Source organism: Marmota monax, unplaced genomic scaffold (assembly GCF_021218885.2).
Source record: "Marmota monax isolate L192 unplaced genomic scaffold, Marmota_monax_Labrador192_F-V1.1 WCK01_AAM20220418_F8-fsc00011, whole genome shotgun sequence".
NCBI classification, from domain to species: Eukaryota; Metazoa; Chordata; class Mammalia; order Rodentia; family Sciuridae; genus Marmota; species Marmota monax.
This window is the reverse complement of record NW_026693082.1, coordinates 1,932,670-1,953,302: the sequence shown is the minus strand read 5'-3', so window position 1 is coordinate 1,953,302 and position 20,633 is coordinate 1,932,670. Positions and strand designations below refer to the sequence as shown.

Below are 20,633 nucleotides of genomic sequence, written 5' to 3'. Positions count from 1 at the left end.
CAATTAGATTTTTGACTAAGTTTGTTTAATTTTGACTTTGACTTAATAAATTCTAGTGTTTTTTTTTTTTTTTTTTTAAATTGGAGAATGGTTATAACACTCAAGATTTGCATGATAAGAATACTTATAAATACTAAGATTTCATTATTTGGGGGCAATTTTAGTCAAAAGAACTTGGAAATGTATGTACACTATGTTTAAATAAATATAGTGTTCATTAATTTTATGTCAATTTATAAGCCACAGAATACTCAGATTAATTTTTTTTTCTGTGATTGTAATTTCAGATGAGGTTAGCTCTTGAATCAGTGGAATTCAGTAAAGTAGATTTATTTCCCCAATGTTGCTGGGCATTATCCAATCTATTGAGGGCCTGCAAAGAACAAACAGAGAAAGGTAAAATTAGCATTTTTTTCTTTTGAGTTTTTTCTTCCTGTCTTTTTTCTTTTTCATTTCTTTCCTATTTTTTTCTTTTTGCTTTTTTTTACTGCTCGAACTAGGACACTTCATCTTATTTTCTCTTGCTCTAGAAATCTACAACATTGTTTTCCCCAGTTGCACATCTTTAAATACTAAGAAGGAGCTGCACTAATAGGTTTCATGGATTTCCAGCTTCCAGACAACTCAGGTGATCATGAGACGTTTTAGACTCCACAAGTGCATGGTAAATTCATATATCTATATTTACACTTGTATTTATAATACTATTTTAGTCCACTTTCTGTCACCATGATCAAATCTGAGTAAAACAGGGAAGGGGAAAGCTTGATTTATTTTGGCTCATGGTTTCAGTCTATGGCCACTTGGCCCCATTGCCTGGGGCCTGACATTCTTGTCCTTGTGGAGAGCATGTGGTGGAAGAATGCTCACCCCATGGCAGTCAGAAAGGGACTGGAGCAAGATGCAACCTTCGGAAATCTCATCACCAAACGCCTATTTCCTCCAACTAGGCCCAACTCCTGAGGTTTCTACCTCCTCCCAATAATCCCTTAAATTATGAATTCCTCAATGGATTAATCCCTTGATAAAGGGGAGCCATCATGAGGCCAATCACCTTCCAACTCCGCCAACCCCCAATCCCTTCCCATGAACATTTCTGCCTTGGAAAACAAGCCTTCAACACATGAGATTTGGGACACGTTTCAAACCTAAAATATAACACACACACACACACACACACACACACTCACACACACTCACACACTCATAACTGATGAATATTTATAGTAGTTATTCTTAACAGTTGTGGCTTGTTTCTCTTTAGTTTCATAGGTCATGGTTACCTCCATGACCCTGCCCTGGTGAGGCAGTTGTGCCATGCACCAGTTGCAAATCTCAGGAGAGAGCTCTATCCTAGGATCCTGAGCCAGCAGGACTTTGCATCAGCCCCATTTACTGCTGTGTATTTATGTTCAATTTGCATCCTATTTGAATTTTTGGTCTCTTTTTGAGAACTTCTGCAACTTTAGAAAGTCCATCTGTACTCTAGGGTAAAAAGGAAAACTGTAAGTGTATATGTACTGAAACAACTTCTTGATTGGAGGTTGATGTTTCTGTTTCATATCCAGAACTCCATCCATTTGTTATTTTTATCATGTTTATAGCAGCCTGGTTTTTAGCATTGTTTTTAGAAAGTAGTTTTGTTTTTTATTCCATGATGAAAACTGATATTGAATATTGCTCTGCATAAGTACAGGAAGCTCAAATGAACAACTGGCCCAATTGCAACAAATATAATTTTTTTTTCAATTAATAGGAGTAAAATTTCCCAGGAACACTGCTGCTCATTGTATTTGTTTTAGTCTAACAGTGAGATTGTTTTGGCTATTGTTTTACCAACTTACTATATCTTTCAGTAACTTTCTGCTACTAGCAATTTTACTAGAGCTCCTATGATATTTTTGTTTTGAGATGTTTTTATCTGTGAAGGGAAGGGAGATGAATATTCCATAAACTATCTTGATCTAACACATCCAGAACTTTGTATTTCTGCACATACACACATTTATAACTGTCATCACAAACACAAATATCTACAAAATCAGTCAAATTAATAAAATTGGTGAAGAATGTTCACTGCAGACTTTGACATTTAAGCCACGTCCTTGAGTATTATTTGTTGGGCTGAGGTCAAGAATATAGATTAAGGTTCCCAAACCATATGTTCAAATATTTTTAATTTTCAAATCAAATTCAAAAAATGCTTTTAAGTCTTTTGAATTTTAAGAAAAATATGTTGTGTTCTCCTAGTTTTCAAATAAACTTATGAGACTCAGCCAAGCTCCAAGTTTACATTTAACTTTTACCTGGTGTTTAGGGCACAGAAGCTAAGAAATGAAAGATGGCAACCAGCCTTCTGCTTAAACCTTCTTCTCTTCCTGTAGTAACCACTGTGGGCCCTTTTAATATAAGTGCATGTACATATAGCCAGGGTAGTATAGTCCACCCCTCACAGGTTCCCAAATGACAAAAGTTGAGAAACCTATGGCTCTTGTAAAGTATTCAAAATAGAAACATTATTAAAGTGTGCGTATCCATTAGGGACTGCCTTACATGGAATCTGATGAGCCCAGTTAAAAGCTCCAAGTCATTAATCCTCTGTTTTAAGATGGAGATGCCTTTTCTTTTGCACCTGTTGAGAAGAGGACATCTGAGAAACAAGGAGACCAAAGTGGAGTCTCTTCTGAGATTGCTTATATTCTGCTGGTTACAGAGGAATATCTGTGCTGCCAGACTGCAATTTTTCACCAACACTATACACAAATACAAGGTATCACTGTTATCAACAGTGTTGAAACTGGTACAAAGTGGAACACTATACTTTAGAGCTCTGGTCACAAAATAGCATGATCAGGATATTTTATGCCTTCACTTCTGATCAATGCCGTGCACCTTCATATCTTATTTCAGTGAAATAGCTAAAACCAGTTCCAAGCATGGAGGAAGTAACCACAGCACACTGCTTTCCTCTTTTCCTGTGCAAGTGTCACACTTATTTATCTTTTAAGAAAAACTGCACTATCTGATAATACAAGGTTCATCACATTATCTATAATAGTGTGCTACTTAGTCTCAACATCCTTCCCTTATATAATCAATTTTAAAATTATACTGTTAAGTTTTATCACTTCAAAAAGAAAAGAAAAAAGTAAACAATGCATTAAAGTCTATATACTTCCCACAGAGCAAAAGGACTTTTTTTTTGAGTTTCCATTTTCATTTGTTCTAATTAGTTATATATAATAGCAGAATGTATTTTGACATATTGTACACAAATGGAGCATGACTTCTCATTCCTCTAGTTGTACATGATGCAGAAGAGTCACACCAGTCATACATGTATATAGGGTAATAATGTCTGTCTCATTCCACCATCCTTCCCACCTATAAACTCCCTTCCCTTCGCTTACTCTGCCCAATCCAAAGTTTCTGTGTTCTTCCCTAGCCAACCCCCTCCCATTATGGATCATCATCTGCTTATCAGAGAAAGCATCAGCCTTTGTTTTTTGGGAGATTGGTTTATTACACTTAGCGTGATATTCTCCAGCTTCATTCATTTACTTGCAAATTCCATAATTTCATTCTTCTTTAAGGCTGAGTGATTTTCCATTGTGTATATTAACCACATTTTCTTTATCTACTCATCTGTTAAAGGGCATCTAGATTGGTTCCATAGTCTAGCTATTGTGAATTGAGCAGCTATAAATGTGGATGTGATTGCATCATTAGTATTCTGATTTTAAGTCCTTTGGGTATAAACCAAGGAGTGGTGGTTCCATCCCAAGGTTTCTGAGGACTCTCCATACTGCTTTCCTGAGTGGTTGTACCAATTTACAGTCCCACTAGCAATGTATGAGTGTGCCCTTTTCCCCACATCCTTTCCAACTCTTATTGTTGCTTGTATTCTTGATAACTGCCATTCTGACTGGAGTGAGATGAAATCTTAGAGTAGTTTTGATTTGCATTTCTCTAATTGCTAGAGATGTTGAACATTTTTTTCATATATTTGTTATTCAGTTATATTTCTTGTTCTGTAAAGTATTCGTTTAGTTCCTTGGCCCATTTATTGATTGGATTATTTTTTTCCCTGGTGTTCAGTTTTTTGAATTCTTTATATATCCTGGAGATACATAGTACTCTATCTGAAGTATGTGTGGTAAAGATTTTGTCTTTCTGTAGGCTCTCTCTTTACATTATTGGTTGTGTCCTTTGCTGGGAAGAAGCTTTCTAGTTTGATTCCATCTCATTCCTTGATTCTTGATTTTACTTCTTGTGCTGAAGGAGTCTTGTTAAGGAAGTCAGTTCCTAAGCCAACATGATGAAGTTTGGGGCCTACTTCTTCTGTTAGGTGCAGGGTTTCTGTTCTAGTGCCTAAGTCTTTGATCCACTTTGAGTTGAGTTTTGTGCAGGGTGAGAGAGAGGGGTTTAATTTCATTTTGTTGTATAAGGATTTCCAGTTTTCCCAGCATCATTTTTATTCATATGTGCTTTGTGTTTCTGTTGTTATTGGAAATTATATTTCACAAAACAATGTAAACAGTATTATTAAAATATAGAAATGCGACTGATGTACATTTACATTGCAAGCCAATTCCCCAAACTTGCCCAACACTGTTCAAATTCTCATATTGTAGCTTGGAGTTTCTATGTAAACAATATGAAAAGCATGAGTTTTTTTTTTCTTCCTCCTTTTTAAAATGATCCTTTTCTGTACTTGTTACTTCAAATAACCATATAACTTAAAATACTTTCCAGGAGTTCCATCACAATATTGAAATTAAAATATAAAATCATGGCAGTGAATGTACTTGTATTTATTTTGAAAGAAAATTTTCCAAATATGATTTTGTTTTCCCTGTTTTTATATTTTTGTATTTTTAGAAACATGAGTTTAAGGATGTATAGTCAAAACATTTCATGCATAGTTTGTTAAAGATTTTTAAATGTGAAGTTTTTTTGATTGGACATTTTCTCTGTGTTTTCCCCCTTAGTAGTTGTGATGTATATTTAATTATTTTTTTCCTCAACATAATGTTAACAAAATGCTTCTTAGGAAAACAAAACAAAACAAAAATAACTAGGAAATGCTTTTAAGAAAAAAAAAAAACTTTAAAAGGGTAGGTCTGGCATATGATAATCTGCATATAGGTGAAGGGCAGTTTCATTCTCTGAAACCTCACTTCTCACATGTGAGAAAGCAATACCACAGTCAAGATGATGAATATATTTCTCAACCAAAGGAGACTTTATTTGGACCATTTTGAAGTCTTTATTCCTCTTCTCTTCCACCATTACACACATCTCCAGGGAATCACTGTCATACCAGATTAATTTACCCTAACTCTACAGATGGGAAAACCAGGGTATGATGATTACCTATTTCCAAAACTAATGGAAGACATAGTTATATCCATTTGTCACCATGTTAGAGGGTCTGGCAAGAGATCCTTCTAACTTTCTTTTTTAAAGCTTAAAAAGCAGTTTATTCATTTCTCTTTAGTCCTTAGTGTTTCAGAGAACTATAAAACAACATGCCATAAAACGCATTTCATATTATAGTCAAGTGATATATGAGCCCAAGTGTTGACCACTGAGTCAATGTTTTTTTAAAAATTTTTAAAATTTATTTTATTTTTTAAAATACACAATAGCGGAATGCATTATAATTCTCATTACACATATAAAGCACACTTTTTCATATCTTTGTATATAAAGTATGTTCACATCAATTCATGTCTTTATACATGTACTTTGTTTTTTTTTTGCATTACAATTCTTATTACACACATATATAGACATATATATATATATATATATATATATATATATACCACAATTTTTTAATGCTAAACGAAGTTACCCAATCCCCCCCCCCAAAAAAAATGCCGAATGTTTTTTCTGATATAAGGAGCCAATGGTTAATAATCTTAAAGTATCTACTCTAAGAGACAACAATTTCAGAGAAGCCACAATAACTAGAAATACTTGAAATAATTTAAGAATACATAGTGCACATACATAGAATTTTTTATCATACTTATAATATGGTCACACAAAAATGTTGACTGGCAATATAGTGCACACATATAAAAAGAAGCTATTTTATTTTTGTCCCTTTTGTATCCTAAACAAAATGATGAGACCCCCAAAATAACAAGAATTCACTAGTTATAAAAACTGGATATTTTATAAATGAAACAGATCCAATCATCTATACCTTCTCTCAAATTCCAAACAATGAGGCTTACTGTACTCTCAGAATGGACTTATATAAATTTTGCTCAATTTTAATGGAAATATACATTTTCAGTGGTTGATACTCCAGGTAGAAAAAGTACATAAAATGATTTATAAGTGAAAACATTTCATACAAAGGAAGTGGTTTTAGCAAAAACCATACAATAACAAGAGAAAATGCATTGAATTTAAAAACATCTGAAGCAGGCATCTTTTTAGACCATTGCAGAAAATACCCAAAAGTTTGGAACTGTCATACAATAAAAATTTATCCAAATGAAGGTTAGGGGTTAAAAAACTATCAAATGTATTAAAACCATTGAAAGCCAAATAAGATAAAACTAAACTATATAATTTAAATTATATTATATTATATAAACATAATATATAATACATAATGGTATTATTTATATTAATACCATGTTGATATTAATATAATATATAATATTGAAGCCAATATTAAAAACAGCTTAGATAGATGAATCAGGCCAGATTGAAGAAAACAGACCAAACCAGTTTAGGTCCAAAGGTTAGAAACTGTGACCTTAAGAGATTGAAATGTTAATGTCCCCAAAGCTGGGCCTATACTACACTCATCCTAAAGAACTGTTAATGAAGCAACTCCTAAGTAGATGGAAACTGCTAATTAATTCACCCTGGGCCCCCTTCCTGCCTGAATCACTCCACCTTGACCCCTCCAGCCTCTCTGCTTCTCATTTTTGGCCATCCCACTGAGCATTTCCTGGGCCTAGTCACATATGCAGGAAGGAGAGAGATAAGGGGAAGAGAGCAGGAGAATAAGGTAGCCTAGGACATAAAAAAAAAGGCAGAATGAGCTCACTTCTTGGGATACCAGAATACCAGCTATATATAATATTATTATATAATTATATATAATATAATTATATTATTCATTAGTTATATAATTTATATTATATAATATAAATATAAACTGTAATATACTGAAAATATTATTTATTTTGTTATTAGTTGTATTAAATTTTTATAATTTATATCAATGTAATATGCAATATATATTACTTTTAATATAAAACATAATACATAAATTATATAATTATATATGATTTAAATATATTATAATGTAAATATATGATATATGATATATATATCATATATATATATATATATATATATATATATATATATAACACTATGTTATATAGATTATAGTATAACGTAAATTATATAGTTTAGTTATATATTATTTGGCTTTAGATGGTTTTAGTACATTTTTTTTAATTTATTTTTTTTATTGGTTGTTCAAAACATTATAAAGCTATTGACATATCATATTTCATACATTAGATTCAAGTTGGTTATGAACTCCCAATTTTACCCCAAATACAGATTGCAGAATCACATCGGTTACACATCCACATTTTTACATAATGCCCTATTAGTAACTGTTGTATTCTGCTACCTTTCCTATCCTCTACCATCCCCCCTCCCTCCCCTCCCATCTTCTCTCACTACCCCATCCACTGTAATTCATTTCTCTCCTTGTTTATTTTCCCATTCCCCTCACAACCTCTTATATGTAATTTTGTATAACAATGAGGGTCTCCCTCCATTACCATGCAATTTCCCTTTCTCTCCCTTACCATCCCACCTCATGTATCTGTTTAATGTTAATCTTTTCTTCCTGCTCTTCCTCCCTGCTCTGTTCTTAGTTGCTCTCATTATATCAAAGAAGACATTTGGTATTTGTTTTTCAGGGATTGGCTAGCTTCACTAAGCATAATCTGCTCTAGCGCCATCCATTTCCCTGCAAATTCTATGATTTTGTCATTTTTTAGTGCTGCGTAATACTCCATGGTGTATAAATGCCACATTTTTTTTATCCATTCATCTATTGAAGGACATCTGGGTTGGTTCCACAGTCTAGCAATTGTGGATTGTACTGCTATGAACATCGATGTAGCAGTATCCCTGTAGTACGCTTTTAAGGTCTTCAGGGAATAGTCCAAGAAGGGCAATAGCTGGGTCAAATGGTGGTTCCATTCCCAGCTTTCCCAGGAATCTCCATACTGCTTTCCAGATTGGCCGCACCAGTTTGCAGTCCCACCAGCAATGTACAAGAGTACCCTTTTCCCCACATCCTCGCCAGCACTTTTTGTTGTTTGACTTCATAATGGCTGCCAATCTTACTGGAGTGAGATGGTATCTTAGGGTGGTTTTGATTTGCATTTCTCTGACTGCTAGAGATGATGAGCATTTTTTCATGTACTTGTTGATTGATTGTATGTCCTCCTCTGAGAAGTGTCTGTTCAGGTCTTTGGCCCATTTGTTGATTGGGTTATTTGTTTTCTTATTGGTTAATTTTTTGAGTTCTTTGTATACTCTGGATATTAGGGCTCTATCTGAAGTGTGAGGAGTAAAAATTTGTTCCCATGATGTAGGCTCCCTATTTACCTCTTTTATTGTTTCTCTTGCTGAGAGAAAACTTTTCAGTTTAAGTAAGTCCCATTTGTTGATTCTTGTTATCAACTTTTGTGCTATGGGTGTACTATTAAGGAATTTGGAGCCCCACCCTACAATAGATCGGCGCCAACTTTTTCTTCTATCAGACGCAGAGTCTCTGATTTGATATCTAGGTCCTTGATCCATTTTGAGTTAACTTTTGTGCATGGCAAGAGGAGGGGATTCAGTTTCATTTTGTTGCATATGGATTTCCAGTTTTCCCAGCACCATTTGTTGAAGATGCTATCCTCCCTCCATTGCATGCTTTTAGCTCCTTTATCAAATATAAGATAGTTGTAGCTTTGTGGATTAGTCTCTGTGTCCTCTATTCTGTACCATTGGTCCACCCTCCTGTTTTGGTACCAGTACCATGCTGTTTTTGTTACTATTGCTCTGTAATATAGTTTTAAGTCTGGTATCGCTATACCGCCTGATTCGCACTTCCTGCTTAGAATTGCTTTTGCTATTCTGGGTCTGTTATTTTTCCATATGAATTTCATGATTGCTTTATCCATTTCTACAAGAAATGCCGTTGGGATTTTGATTGGCATTGCATTAAACCTATAGAGAACTTTTGGTAATATCACCATTTTGATGATGTTAGTTCTGCCTATCCATGAACAGGGTATATTTTTCCATCTTCTAAGATCTTCTTCTACTTCTCTTTTTAGGGTTTTGTAGTTTTCATTGTATAAATCTTTCATCTCTTTTGTTAGGTTGATTCCCAAGTATTTTATTTTTTTTTGAGGATATTGTGAATGGAGTGTTTTTCCTCATTTCCGTTTCAGAGGTTTTGTCGCTGATATACAGAAATGCCTTTGATTTATGCGTGTTGATTTTATATCCTGCCACTTTGCTGAATTCATTTATTAGTTCTAGTAGTTTTTTTGTAGACCCTTTTGGGTCTTCTAGGTATAGAATCATGTCATCTGCAAATAGTGATAATTTAAGTTCTTCCTTTCCTATTTTTATGCCTTTAATTTCTTTCGTCTGTCTAATTGCTCTGGCCAGTGTTTTGAGAACTATATTGAATAGAAGTGGTGATAGAGGGCATCCCTGTCTTGTTCCAGATTTTAGGGGGAATGCCTTCAATTTTTCTCCATTGAGAATGATGCTAGCCTGAGGCTTAGCATAGATAGCTTTTACAATGTCGAGGTAAGTTCCTGTTATCCCTAGTTTTTCTAATGTTTTGAACATAATGGGATGCTGTACTTTGTCGAATGCTTTTTCTGCGTCTATTGAGATGATCATATGGTTCTTATTTTTAAGTCTATTGATGTGGTGAATAACATTTATTGATTTCGGTATATTGAGCCATCCTTGCATCCCAGGATTTTATTGAGGATTTTTGCATCTAGGTTCATCAGAGATATTGGTCTGTAGTTTTCTTTCTTTGAGGTGTCTTTTTCTGGTTTCGGAATCAGGGTGATGTTGGCCTCATAGAATGAATTTGGCATAGCTCCTTCTTTTTCTATTTCCTGAAATAACTTGAAAAGTATTGGTATTAATTCTTCCTTAAAGGTTTTGTAAAACTCCGCTGTATACCCATCCGGTCCTGGGCTTTTCTTGGTTGGAAGTCTTTTGATTGCTTCTTCTGTTTCATCTATTGTTATTGGTCTGTTTAAGTTGTGAGTATCCTCCTGACTCAGTCTGGGCAAATCATATGACTTAAGGAATTTATCGATGTCTTCACTATCTTCTATTTTATTGGAATATAGGTTTTCAAAATAATTTCTAATTGTCTTCTGTATTTCTGTAGCATCTGTTGTGATATTGCCTTTTTCATCACATATGTTAGTAATTTGAGTTCTCTCTCTTCTTCTCTTCATTAGCATGGCTAAGGGTCTGTCGATCTTATTTATTTTTTCAAAGAACCAACTTTTAGTTTTGTTAATTTTTTCAATGGTTTCTTTTGTTTCAATTTCGTTGATTTCCGCTCTGATTTTAATTATTTCTTGCCTTCTGCTACATTTGCTGTTGTTTTGCTCTTCCTTTTCTAGGGCTTTGAGATGAAGTGTGAGCTCATTTATTTGTTGGCTTTTCCTTTTTTTGAGGAATGACCTCCAAGCGATGAATTTCCCTCTTAAAACTGCTTTCATTGTGTCCCATAGATTCCGATATGTTGTGTCTGTATTTTCATTTATCTCTAAGAATTTTTTGATTTCCTCCTTTATGTCTTCCGTAACCCGTTGATCATTCAGTAACATATTGTTCATTTTCCATGTGATGTAGGATTTTTCCTTCCTTCTTTTATCATTGATTTCCAGTTTCATTCCATTATGATCAGATAAAATGCATGGTATTATCTCCACCCCTGTATATTTACTGAGGGTTGCCCTATGGTATAATATATGGTCTATTTTTGAGAAGGATCCATGTGCTGCTGAGAAAAAAGTGTATCCACTTGATGATGGTTGATATATTCTATATATGTCAGTTAAGTCTAGGTTGTTGATTGTGATATTGAGTTCTATAGTTTCTTTATTCAGCTTTTGTTTGGAGGATCTGTCCAATTGTGAGAGAGGTGTGTTGAAGTCACCCATAATTATTGTGTTGTGGTCTATTTGATTCTTGAACTTGAGGAGAATTTGTTTTATGAACGTCGCAGCACCATTATTTGGTACATAAATATTGATAATTGTTATGTCTTGTTGGTGAATGGTTCACCAATGGTTTTAACAGTATATAATGTCCTTCCTTATCCCTTTTGATTAATTAGTCTTGAAGTCAATTTTATTCGATATGAGGATGGCCACCCCTGCTTGCTTACGAGGACCGTGTGCGTGGTATATTTTTTCCCAACCTTTCACCTTCAGCCTGTGTATGTCTTTTCCAATCAGATGTGTCTCCTGGAGGCAGCATATTGTTGGATTTGTTTTTTTTAATCCATGTTACCAGCCTATGTCGCTTTATTGGAGAGTTTAAGCCATTAACGTTTAGAGTTACTATTGATATATGGTTTGTACTTCCAGCCATGTTTGATTATTTATCTTCTTTTATTTTTTTTTAATTTAGTTTGTTTCTCCATGGTTAGCTTTCACCCTGCCCTCTGTCTTTATAGAGGCACTTCCCACTGATGGTTTTGGTTATTGTTTTTCATTTCTTCCTCGTGTAGTGTTTTGCTCACAATGCTTTGCAATGCTGGTTTTCTGGCTGCAAATTCTTTTAGCTTTTGTTTATCATGAAAGATTTTTATTTCGTTGTCGTACCTGAAGCTTAATTTTGCTGGATACAGAATTCTTGGTTGGCATCCATTGTCTTTCAGTGTTTGAAATACGTTGTTCCAGGATCTTCTCGCTTTCAGCGTCTGTGATGAAAAATCCGTTGTTAACCTTATTGGTTTACCCCTGAATGTAATCTGCCTCCTTTCTCTTGTAGCTTTTAATATTTTCTCTTTGTTCTGTATATTGGATATCTTCATAACAATGTGTCTTGGCGTTGGTCTACTGTGATTTTGTGTGCTCGATGTCCTGTATGCATCTACAATTTGTATATCCGTTTCCTTTTTTATTTCTGGAAAGTTTTCTGTAATTATTTCATTCAGCAGGCTACTCTTTCCCTTGGTTTGAATCTCTGTTCCTTCTTCTATCCCGATGACTCGTAGGTTTGGTTTTTTTATGTTATCCCATATCTCTTGGATGTTTTTCTCGTGGTTTTTAACCAGCCTTTCTGAGTTGGCTAGGCTCTTTTCAAGATGATATATTTTGTCTTCATTATCAGATGTTCTGGCTTCTACTTGCTCCACTCTGTTGGTGATACTCTCAATTGAGTTTTTAATTTGGTTTATCGTTTCCTTCATTTCTAGAATTATTGTTCGGTTTTTTTTTTATAATCTCTATCTCCTGATAAAGATGCTTAACTTCTACTTTTATCTGTTTATGTAATTCATTTTCAAAGTGTTCTTTCACTGTTTGGATTTGCTGTCTCGTATCTTCTTTAAGGTTCCATTCCATTTGTCTACGGTATTCCTTGAGTTCTTTATATGACCATTTTTCTGCTGACTCTAGGTCCTCCTGAATATTTAGGCTGTCCTTCATTGTTTGTACTCCTTTTCTTCCTTGCTTTTTTATGCTGCTCATGTTACTTCTTGTTCTGTTTGACTGCTGAGTTTCCGTTTACTCTTATAGATTTATTTGATGCTTGGGAGAAAAGATATTAGAAGGGAAGGGAAGAAGTCACTAAAGAGAATGAGAGTAGGCAGGTAGAATTCAAGGAAGGGGGAATAAGAAAATTGAAAAGAAATGAAAAGACAAAAGAAACAAAAATAACAAAGATTAGATAATAAAGAAAGAAAGAAAAGACGAGAAAAAAAATTTTAACAAAAATAATAATGATAATAAAAAAATGAAAATGAAAATTAAAAAAATAATAATAATAAAATTAAAAAATTAAAAAAAAATTAGAAACATTGAAAAAAGTTAAAGAACAACAACAAATAAAAATTGAGAATGAAAGAAAAAGAAGAGAAAAAAATGATAATAATAATAATAATAAAAGCAGTCCTAGAGTTCTATTAACTTCTCTTCCAGTAGGTGGAGCTGTGCCCACTGGGCCAAGCTTCTCCTCTCAATAGGTGGGAACCATTCACTGTGCAGCAGCTCTTTCTCCTAGACTGGGCGGGTCTCCAATCCTGAGTGTCTAGGGCCTTGTCTTGTGTTTCCTCAAGCCAGGCCGTGCTCACCTGTGGCGCTCACCACAATACTGGCTACACGCCAGGTCTGCTGCTCCTGGGAGCCCTGTTTTCATGAACACCTGGGCTCACTCTCCCTGTTTGCCTCCCTCAGACCCTAAGTTTGTAGAGCTTGGGGCTGAGATCCCCCAGCGAATTTGCTTGCCCTCCTGTAGCCACGCCCCCGGTAGCTGGTGCAAGAGCCCTCAGTTGTCAGCACTGGTGGGAGCGGTAGCCGGGAGTTCCGCGCCGCGAGTCCCGCGCCACTCCTGATTCCCTCGGTCTGGTTATTGCGTTCACAGGAGAGCTGGGAGTGGCCCTTAAGGTTTCCCCGCTGTGTGGAGAGAGATGGCTAGGGGATTACACACCTGTCGCGCTGGTTTCAATGCAGTTATCTCCTCCGCCCGTGACGCCATTTCTCTGCCATGGTGGTTTCCCATGCAAATGGTGACCGTTCGTTCCCTTTGCCGGGTGACCAATGCAACGGGTGGGTCCTGACTGTCTCTCCCAATCCCCGTTTCAGTCCTGTGGCCACTGCCTATGAAGGCTCGGTTGGCTTTTACCTCTGTAAGTTCCTAAGGGCCGACCAATTATTTCAGTGGGATCGTTAGTGCTGAGTCACACGAAGCAGGCGAACCGGAGCTTAATTGCCTCCGATTCGGGCTCTGTGTGTGTGTTCTGAGGGGCCCAGCCTGTACACCCCAGATCCACGTCAGCTCAGCATTGCCTAGTGATCCTGAGCAAACAGCATTTAGACAGTTTACGGCTCCCTATGCCTGCGCAGTTGAAGATGTCAGAGACTTGATCTCTCTGCGCCTGCCACCATGTTACATCTCCTCAGTGATATTCATGTTGCCCTTACAGCTTCCTGGCATAAGCAAGTTCTTGGGATTATACAAACTGCTGCTTCTGTTTCCAGTCCAGATTTCTAGAAATGAAACCCTGCCGCCGTCACCTCCGTCTCTGGGCTGCGCTCATGGGCGCTGCGCTCGTCTGCGACCGTAGCAGAGCCGCCCTGGCCTCCGCAGCTCTTCAGCCCGGTGCCCGGCCCCTGGGGCCCAAGCGGCTGCCGCCGCGGCTCTCCGTCCCCCTCCTCCGGAGCACGGGTCCCCTGGCAGGGGGGTGCAGAACGACCCCAGAGCAGGCTCTGCCCGAAGGTGCAGCGGCGAACAGGCCACCGAGGCGCTCGAGGCTGGAGTCCAGCCTTCGGAGGACAGGGCTCGGCACGCAGCCCAGCTCCAACCTCTAGGTGCGGCTGCTGGACAATGTATACAGAGCCATCAAGACAGCAAGCAGAAAGCAAATGGTGGCTCCCGCGGAGTGGATTTTCGGCACAGAAACCGCAGCCCCGCCAACAATCCCAATCCACAAACTCTCCCTGTATAAAAAATATTCAAAAAAAAAAAAGAAAAAAAGGCGGGGCGCACTGAGCTTTCTTTGCCTCGGGTACTTACAATCCACTGGTGATTACACACTCAGCTTCTCTGCCCGGAGCGAAACGAAAGAGGAAGCAGATGGGAGCAAAGCGCCCGCGGCTCTGAGCAACCAAGCGTCCGGGAGCCAAGCGTCTCTTTTTCGATCTCTTTGTTCTTCCTGCTGCTTGGCAAAGTGGTTCGCTACAGATTAACAGTGAAAGGAGCTCTAACAGACTGTGCGAAATCTCTATTAAAGCCGCTGCTCTGAGCGCCATGGTCAGCACTTCAGCAACCCCCGTACGCAGCGGCCATCTTCTTTTAATTCGGTTTTAGTACATTTGATAGCCTTTTACCCCTTTGCTTCAGCTGTATAAATTTTTATTTTATGACAGTCCCAAACTTTTTGGTATTTAAGTGCATTTTCTTTGTACATTAATTGACTACCACATGTAAAAACTGACAAGTAGAATGCAATTAAATACAGATTTGAAACTTTTGGGCCATTGTGTAAATATTAAAAGTGAATTGGAAATTGAAAAATAAAAGCTTACACACATACTATGAACACACAAGTAGTCAATGATACACTATAAAATTGTATGGGAAAAATATGTTCATGTCCAATAAGGATTTTTCAGACACTTGCATCCAGAAACATTTTATAAATAAGCACTTAGTTTTGCTCCAAAATAAAGCTGGTTTTTCCCTTTCTGCACCTATTTGTTGAGAACTATAGCATACATTAGGGATGCTCTTAGATGAGTCATTTTATGGGGAAAATCGCTTGAAATTTTAAAATCACTATATTTTATGCACAACTTCAAAAACACAGAATTTAAAGACGATCCCAGTGAGGCACTCCCATTCTATATGACTACCATTCTATATGACTAACAAACAAGATACAAGGACTAAAGGCAAAAATACACACTTTTGCAATCCTATATAAAATTTATTTTCATAAAATCAACACAATACCACAAAACAACAAAAAGAAAGACTGAATTTTGACAACCCTACACAAAATGTGGGATTTCATTTCAAAGTCTTCAAACTGTTGAGCTTGTTTTAGCCTGTGCTGGATTCACACCAGGCAGTCAGTGTTCCTCAGAGTTCCCTTTAGGCATCACCTGTTGGCAAAGGACAAGCTGATGTCTGGAACTGTTTTTCCACAGGACTCAGGGGAGTATGAGCTGTGCCAGGAGGCACTGCTGCTGATGGTGGAGCTGGTCTCTCGTGACATTGCTGTGGGGTTAGTGGTTTATAAAATGTCTGGGCAGAGGCTTCAGTGTTCTGGGTGCTCGGGCAAGAGCGAGAGGGTAGGAATCTGAGCACCAACGCTCTGACCACACTCTTGGTGATCTGGTTGGCTCTGTGTGTGGCTTATTGGGTTATGTGGCACTGCTGGTCACCACTGACCCTGACGCTCATTGTCACTTTTTTCTGGAGTGCACTAGGCACAATCACTGCAGTCTTTCTCGGTAGTTGTTTCGTTCACATTGTTTTCCCCGAGTTTTTTTGTAGAATCTGCTGATCAAAGCCATTAAATTTGGAACAAACAGTAAGAGGGGAATCTTTTCTATTAAGTCCTTCAAAGGTTGGATTCTCACAAGACTTGTCTGAATTTACATTTCCCACATTTTTTGCTGTTTCTCTCACTAAGAGGACTTGCAAGAAGTAATCTATCTAACAGGCAGACTTACAGGTCTAGTCTTGGTAATTGGCATATGCCTCTGGATATTTTTTGTTGCCCTATCAGATTTCAGAGTAAGTAGCTTTGTGGTTTTACATAGATCATCCATCTTTTGGGATGATGGTTCAAGTTCTTTGTTATCAATGAGACTTGCGTCACATTTTTCCAATGCATTTTGCTTGCGTTCTGATTGCTCAAGTGATGAAGCTGATTAAAAATTTTTGATTTCACTATCTGCAGTGTGGCTATCTTCCTTTGAAGAAAAATATAGTGACTTCGTGGAATGAGTCACTTTCTTCTGGTGATATCACAGGTTTGGAAGGACAGCTTTGATCAACCTGAGGTACAATAACACCTGCACTACATGTAACATCTTGTGACTGTAGGGACTCATCCAAGATCTTCTGTGAGTAAGTGATGAGGAACTCTACCAACTGTGCCAGATTTGCATATTCAGCAAGGGAGGCGATGGTGACAGGAGCAGTTGTGGGCCTTGGCCTAATGAGACTTGGTCCAAATATTACCCCCAAGTTTTTGGAGTTCATCTTCTTTTCTTCAGCATGATCTACTACCCACTTAAGATGTACTATGAGGTAATGAAGACTGTTAAAATTTGATGTTGGCAACTGTCTTAGGAGGTCCTTACTTTTTAGAAGAATTCAGTTTAATCTCTGTACACATATTTGGGTATTTTTTGTCCTTGGGGTTATCCTTTTTGGTTTCTTGTTCTTCATTAACATGTTGGATCTCTTTTGCAAGGTCTATAAATTCCTTGAACAATCAGAATAAAACAAATGGTTCTGGGAGCTGTTGAAGGTATAGTTTTAAGACTTTACAGATGTCATGTGAATTAAATTCTGAAGTATCTACCAAAAGCATTCCATTCTCCAAAGCTTGACACAGTTTTTCAGTTTTTGTTTTGTTTCCACTAACATGATAAAATCCTTGTAAACACAAGGCTCTATTTTCAATCTCTGAAGCACATATTTTGAGTATGAAAAAAATGCCACCTGGCTCCTTTTTTGCAACGTGTGTGAATTCTGCTCCACCAAATAAGTGTGTTTTTCTCAGAAGTTTCTGATGACCACAAATGATGACTAAGTTTTTCATACATTTTCGATGACAAACAAGGAGATACTCTTCACATTCAACACCTTGGAATACTACAATGCCTTCACAATCTCTGCATTTTGTGAGAGATCTCAATTTTTGGAACTTGTGAGTAATAGCTGCTTTTGTCATCAATATATTTTTAAATGCTCCAAGGGAATTGTGTCCAGTTTCTGAAAGGGGAAGGTGGCTCTCTTTCATCTAAATCATCTGCAGAAGACATGGTTCCACTGGATGGAGTTCGTGGAAGTTTTCCATGAAAGACTCCTGGACTTACAGATTCTCAATCCAAAGATCTAGACTGACTGCTCCCTCCAGTACTCTGAGTCACTAACCATCCACATGTCCATGATCTTATTAAAGAGGAATCTGTTAGATCTGCATTGTTAGGGCATCTGTCCCCTTCAATTTTATTACAACTGTAGGGAAGGCACACAACATCCTTTAAAGAGTCAGCAAGGCCATATCCAGACATCTGGGAACTATTTGTTAATGGTTTATCTCCATTCCCTTCAACTTTTTCTTTTTTGGTTGAATTTGTAGCCTTCACAAATTCCCTCTACTCTTGGCCTGGATCATAAAGTTTGGCATTATCACAGAGAGACTGTAAACTGCGAGGGAGGCAGCCTGCAGGTGCTGCATCTGAAAGAGGTTAACTGTTACAGCTTCAAGGGTAAGATCACACTGGAAAACAAGTGTCCTGAGTTGTGTTAAAATTTTTCTTTTGGTATTTTCAAGATCATTTCGTCTTTCTTCAACATTTGTTATGTAAACTTTGTAGAGGTCATTTGCTTCTTCTACTTTTTGAAGGGCTTCCTCTTCCAACCTTCGCTTTTTTTCTAGTTGCTTATTGAGATTTTTTTGCTAATCCACCACTGATGCTCCTCCTCTGCACGAAACATGGAAGATTTTGCTTTTTCATATTCATCTTGACGTTGCATGCATAACAATTTTGCCTTTTTGAGAGCAGTTTCTGTTTCAAGCATTTTATTTTGTTCCTGTTTCCAAAGTTCCTTTATTTCTTTCCTTTGTTTTTACATTTCATTTTTCATCCCCAGTGGAGGCTGTACAAATTTGTTGGCTTGGACAGCTGCAATTGTTTGTTGTAAAAGGTCTCTGTTCTTTATGTCATTGAGGAGAGCACTGGTAAATAGACTATAGCAGCAAAAACTCCTGTAGTCCAATGTTAGCTCCGGTTGCTTCCACCAACTTTACAATATTTCAGGTGGACCCCAATTCCAAGTTAAGCTGTTTTCAACCCATGATGCTATGTTCTTTGTATATTTTGACCATATTTTAGCAACGACAAGGCCAATACAATGGTTAAGGTTTTTTTTAACTGTACATTGTCTAATTCATTGGATAACTCAGTACTGAGTCCACAAAAATGTTTTAAAAAGACTTATTTTCCTGGGCTGGGGATATAGCTCAGTTAGTAGAGTGCTTGCCTCACATGCCCAAGGCCCTGGGTTCAATCCCCAGCAACACACACACACACACACAGAATTATTTTCCCGAGAAACAGGCAACCCTACCTCCATTTTTCCATAATGAAGTTTGTAAGCATATTCCCAAAGGTAAATGCCAAAGTTTCAGTGGAAGAAAACAGTTCTCGGAATAGATTGTTTTTGTTTTCTTCATTAACTTCTGTAAAATTCCCAGCTTGCACTTTCGCGGTAAGCATTAATGCAGCATTTTGAGGATCAACTGAAATGAGTTTCTCATGCTTATTCATCATAGACTTTAAAACATGGAGACGCTCATCCAGACGTATATGAATGACTTCTTTAAAACAGTCTGAAAAAATAGCTTCTTTCAAATATATTAACACATGGGAGAACTTCCTGATATCATTCAGCAACTCCTTGATGTCGTCCGGATCAAAATTGGAGATGGAACTTAGGGACCTGAGCCCCATTTCAAAAGTTGTAACATGAGTACAAAGTTCTGGCCTGATGCCCAAACACGTTTTTTCTTTGTCTTTTTCTGTGTGTGAGCAAGCATCCCCTCAGTTAACAATCAGAAAAACTGAAATCCACGCGCTCCATCCCGCGACCCAGACTCGGAAACCCACCCAACGCTCCCTGTCCCCATCCCCCACGCATGGCAAGAGGACATCAGGCCAAGTCCCTGCTGCCCGGCACTGCAGCCACCTCCCCAACCTCGTGCTGTCCCCGCTTCAAATCCTTATGACTTAACTATTGCTTTATAACTTCATCACACACTGAAAATATGTAATACGTACAAAAATTGGAATTTAATTTTAGGTATATTTAATTCAAATTGCCAGTCCTCTGGTAAAAATAGAAATTAAAGGAGATGACATATTCAAAAGGATTCTTGGAAGTGATTAATGATGCAAATCTTTACAAAGATATGGACAAGACCAGAAAGCCCTAAGAAGTGATAAAGTACTCCAAGAGCAAAAGGTAGGAAACCATTACTACTGTCTTGAGTGAAGTTATTGGATTTCAGTAAAAACCAGAACTAGAAGGAAAATCCTGTCTGGCAGCAGCTGTAGCCTATGGACGAACAGTGCAATGCCTAACCATGCACCCTGGGAAAGCAACCCTGGGGTGAATCATCTTGTTTTCCTATTGAGGCCTTCCTTGGAAGTAATGCAACTTCAAACCAAAGGACAAATGAACCTAAGTTCAAGCAATCATTACGGATTATCCTTCAGGGGCACAGAGCATAATGGTCTGAATGGTGGAATAGTAGGATATAAAGTGCACACAGCGAATATCCATCCTGGGACTAAGAATCACTGAATAAGTATTAAGGCGCATGCTTTCAAAATTTTTTTCCTGTTAGGAAATAAGACATTTCTAAGTCATATTAGATATTTAGAACTACCAGAAAATAGTGGTATGTATGTTTCCTCTCCTATTTATATATTTATCCTATTGCTTAAAATATTTTCAAGCTTTGTTTTATTTATTTGACTGCCCCACTAAATGTTCTTCTTAAGAGAAAGGAAAATATAGATTTTCTTTGTTGAGAACTCAGGGGATAATTGGATAAATAG

The 20,633-nt window shown here is 37.2% G+C and overlaps 1 pseudogene; it reads right to left on the bottom strand.

The window, feature by feature from the left end:
• Positions 1-15,921: 15,921 nt before the first annotated feature.
• On the bottom strand, positions 15,922-19,609 carry LOC124098984 (rho GTPase-activating protein 29-like; annotated as a pseudogene).
• Between the last annotated feature and the right edge of the window lie 1,024 nt (positions 19,610-20,633).